The 4,512-nt window shown below is 43.1% G+C and overlaps 1 pseudogene; it reads left to right on the top strand.

The window, feature by feature from the left end:
• Positions 1–813: 813 nt before the first annotated feature.
• LOC115069298 lies at positions 814–4,287 on the top strand (annotated as a pseudogene).
• Positions 4,288–4,512: the final 225 nt, after the last annotated feature.

Raw genomic sequence — 4,512 nt, forward strand, 5'->3', positions numbered from 1 at the left:
GTGTGTGGGCTGACGGCTCTAGAGGGGTAGGGCTATGATGGGGGAGGCATGGTGGCAGAGGCGGCCAGAGCAGAGAGCTGAGCACTTAGATCTTCACACATGTGCAGGAAGGAAGCTCAGAGTGGAGCAAGACTAGGAAGGCTCAAAGCCCACCCCAGCAGTGCGCCTCCGACAGCAAGGCTGCCTCCTGAAGGCTCAGCGACCCTCAACAAATAGTGTTCCAGTACTTGAACCTGTAGGGGACACTTCTCAGTCAAAGTAACCCAGACCACAGCCCTCTTACCTAACCCTAACAATTTCAGAACGATTTCCTGTACTCTTCAGTCTTTACACACCTTCCTTTTCAAATTCTTAACTTTTACTTATTTAAGGAAATAAAATATCCTGTTTGGTCCCCTCCCCAGCAGTGAGTACTCCTCTAGAAGGTGTTATTAGAAGGTGGGGCTTTGGGTAAATGGACCAGTCATAAGGTCAAATCCTGTAGACATGGGATCGCTGCCCCCAGATACAAAGGAATCCCTTGCTTTTGCCATACAGTGAGGGCACAACACAGACAGCTGATGCAAGCTTTCCCTGACACTGAATTTGCTGATGCAAATCAAAACTTCCAGAGTCACGATAAATATAAATGTCTGTTCTTTTAAGTCACTCAGGCTATGCAGCGTCAAGGTTCTAATACATATCCCTTCTTCCCTCTATAAAAATTCTCTCCACCCATGTCTGTCTGTCCATTATTTCCTCCTTCCACTTGCAGAGATGAGGAAAGTCTTACTTCGTCACTGAAGCTTATCCAGCAGGTGCACAGTAGGGCCCATGGCGTTCGCCGGCTTTATGGCTGTTGCTGATAAATTCATCTTCTATCTGGAAATTTCCATGTCTCCTCTAGATCTTCTGTGTCTGTCATGCACTCTCTAGTGTTTCATCCGGAAAACATTGAACACTCCCCCACCCTCTTCCTCTGTTCTTCTAGATCAGTTCTCTCTGTGTAGTGAGGGCTGGTCTAGAACTCCTGATCCTCCAGCCTCAGCCTCCTCTGTGTGGGACTTACAAGCACGCGCCATTACAACCAGCTTTAAAAATCTCTATAAAACACCATTGGCATATGTTCATATGTTCATGATGGGTTTCACAGAGACATTCTCAAACAGGTGCGTCAAGTACTTTGACCATAACCACCCTCCGTTCCATCTTGTTCCTCGCACCCCTGCTTCTCCAGTGTTGGCCTTCACACTAACATGGGATACACAGGCTTTCTGTGCAAGAATTTTGTTAAAGTTGAGCAGGCATCAAGATAGAATAGGATTCATACAGTAAAGCAAGTGTGGGACGGGATGTGATCGATTCTATTTTATTAAATCACTAAGAGGCATTTGAATACATTCATGATAAGAACAATAAAAGACTTACAGCTTTTATCTTCTTGGGACCAGTTTTCTGGAATAATATAAATGTTTCCACGTGAGTGAAATAGGGAAGTCACACTAACACAGGCTTCATGAAGACTGATTAGCTCAGCTGTCTTTACCCAGCTAGCTTTGGGCCTTCACATTGCCAGATGAAATGGACACTTTCTTCCATTTGCTGACTCAGAATCCCCATGTATTTCGAATCCATTAATTCTTGCCTCACAATTCCCTGCTTTCGTAGGTTACAAGCGCCTTGTGTTACGTTCCTTCCACTCTCTCGCACTCACTGGCTGTTCTTGTTATTGTTTCCGGATTCCTCTCCATCTGAATCTATCTAAATGTCGGCACTCTGTTCTGCTCTCTGATCCCGCATCCTTCCCAAGAGGGACAGTGTTTATCTCAGTCACTTTAAGTAAAACCTACAGGATAACACCTGAGCTGATGTCACGGTCCTGAGAGCGAGCCAGCTGAACCACTTGTACCTTGGAGGCTCGATACTAAGATGTTAATATTCTTTGGTGAAGTAGCTGCTGAATCTGTTAGGATCTTTTCCTTCTCCATTTGTTATGATCTCAATACTTATCACAGCACAACCCCTTACACACAGCTCTGGAGGACCTCCCTTCACATCCTGCCATTGTGATGGGGTCCCTGGGCTCTGGTTCCCACACGGACCTGCACATCCCAGGCTCTGTTTACTGATAAATTCTATGGGAAAAAAAAAATCTATCTTTGGAATCTTCAATTACCCACTTATCGTTTTTCTCCAGTCTACTGAAATTAATTTTATATCTTTACCAATATACTGGAAATTGCAGAAAATTCTAGTAAATATCAACAAGAACATTCTTCTTGGTGAGTTAGGTTTAATTCTCTCACTCTCTTGCTTCCTGACTTTTTTTTCTTGCTTGCTGACTTATAATTATAAAGTCGTATCAAAATCTCATTATCATTAAATTTTTTCCATTTTTTAAACATTTTATTATTTTTATTTTATGTGTATGAGCGTGTTGCCGGCATGTATGTGAGTGCACTCATGTTGTGCAATGCCACAGAGGTCAGAAGAGGGCTTCAAATTCCCCTGGAACTGGAGTTAAGGACAGTTCGCAGCCACCATGTGGGTGCTGGGACTTGAACCTGGGTCCTCTGCAAGAGCAGTCAGTGCCCTTAACTACTGAGCTATCTCTCCAGCCCCAACTTTTTCCACTTATTATCTTAATAACTATGATCCCTTTCCTGGGTGCCTCTTCCTGCTTGGGTGTGGCTCAGGCTGCCTGCTTCCTACACATTTTTCTAAACCTCTACAGCCTTTTTTTTTTTTTTCATTTTTCCCCCTCAGCTTCAGCCATCACAATTGTAATGTCTCTGGACTCTCCGTCTCTAATCAGAGCATCTGCTGACTCACAATCACAGTTTCAACTTCTCCCTAAACCACATGATTTTAGTCACAAAAATATTTCACACTCAAAATGTCCCAAACTAAATTAATTGCTTTATGCTCTTCCTGAAACTAAAACCAACTCCCTCTCCAAATAACAAATGTGGCCATGAACTTCCTCAGTTAAGGTGCCGTCGATGGCTGTCAGCTGAGGACCATCCCTGCTAGCTCAGTGGTTGTCTGCAGACCTTCCCAGTCCCCTGACACACTCCATAGTAATCCTGTCTATGATCTTTCCCTGAAGTTCACATATAAATTAATGTCTCAATGTTACTCACTTTCTCTTTCCTAATATTCTTTTGGTCCTTCACAGTCTGATAAACTCCTCCTCATTTTTAATAACTGGATTAATATGTCTCCTCCTGCTGTGATCCCCAGCTCGCCTGGGCATCCCCTCCATTCTTCTGAGACAACTTTCACGTAAGTGAGGAAGCCATGTTTGTTTACCTCTTCTTATTCTGTGATGACTGTGTGCTCTTAGAGCCATTAAGTGATTCTGGAACTTTCTTACAGTTTGTTGTTGTTTAGTACATACATAAGGTTTAGTACATTCATACATAAAGTCTGTAAACGTCCGCAGAGAAATATGGAACTGCACCTCAAAACGAAGATTAGTGTTTTATAAGGTTACTACAGGCAACAGTGAGACACTGAATATCTTAGAGCACAAAAAATAATCATCATCGACAGGTGCTGGTGCTTCAGGAAGATGACACCAGGCTGGAGACTGCGTAGCCTCTGGCTGATACAGGTGATTTCTAAAGACTGCCACCCAGAGGGAAGAGAGCTTGTTGAGTTCAGAGCCCAACTGTGAACAGAGGTCCTGTGATGGCTCTGCCTTAAGTGGGAAATACTACAGAAATCTGTGGAGTCAAAGCAAAATTAGCACACAGCCAGCGAAGGCCCTGACATGCTGTATGTTGTCCCTAATGTAGATCCACCCCTGTGTTCAAGATTGTGGACTGGGCCTCTTGGAGGAGAGGCCAAGTGACAAGCCAGTTCGCTGCAGATGTCGTTAGAATTCACAGATGATTAGAAAGAGGACTTATGCGTTTCTCTGTGTTGTGACCTCATTTGCCTCGACTATGAAGGAAATATTTTGAATGCCTGAACATTTGTCTTGTTAGCAACTTGAAAACATAAGCCTGAAGTTACCATAAATGAGGAACCTGCGTTACCAGAAGCTAATTAAAGAAGAAAGTTATTTGAGAACCAACTCGGGTACAATTTACTTGGCTGTGTTTGATGACACTTCGCTGATAGTTGGCACTAGTGGAGAGGGGTACGTCTAGCAGCAGGAAGCTTAATGGTAGTAACGGATGAGGAGGACAAGCTGTGCTGTCCTCACAGACCAGCTGGGAATGGATTGACTGCACATAACCTCAGGACTTCATGAGCCAAGCAGTTACAGGACACAAAGAAGAAAAATATCTTAATGAATGAGGTTATTAATAGTGGGAAAAAAATAACTACCATGTTTTCCAAACAGCTTGGTTAAAATTATATTTTCTACACTGTGCACAAACTTTTTATATTAAATAATTATATAACTACAAAAGATGCTTATCAGTGTATCAACTATTATACAATATTGTTGGTGTTCTAGAAGACAGGAATCTGGAGGACAGAAGGACGTGGGGACAGGCACAGAAGAGAACAACAGTCCCT

This window comes from Nannospalax galili, unplaced genomic scaffold (genome assembly GCF_000622305.1).
Source record: "Nannospalax galili isolate Female #2095 unplaced genomic scaffold, S.galili_v1.0 scaffold372, whole genome shotgun sequence".
NCBI classification, from domain to species: Eukaryota; Metazoa; Chordata; class Mammalia; order Rodentia; family Spalacidae; genus Nannospalax; species Nannospalax galili.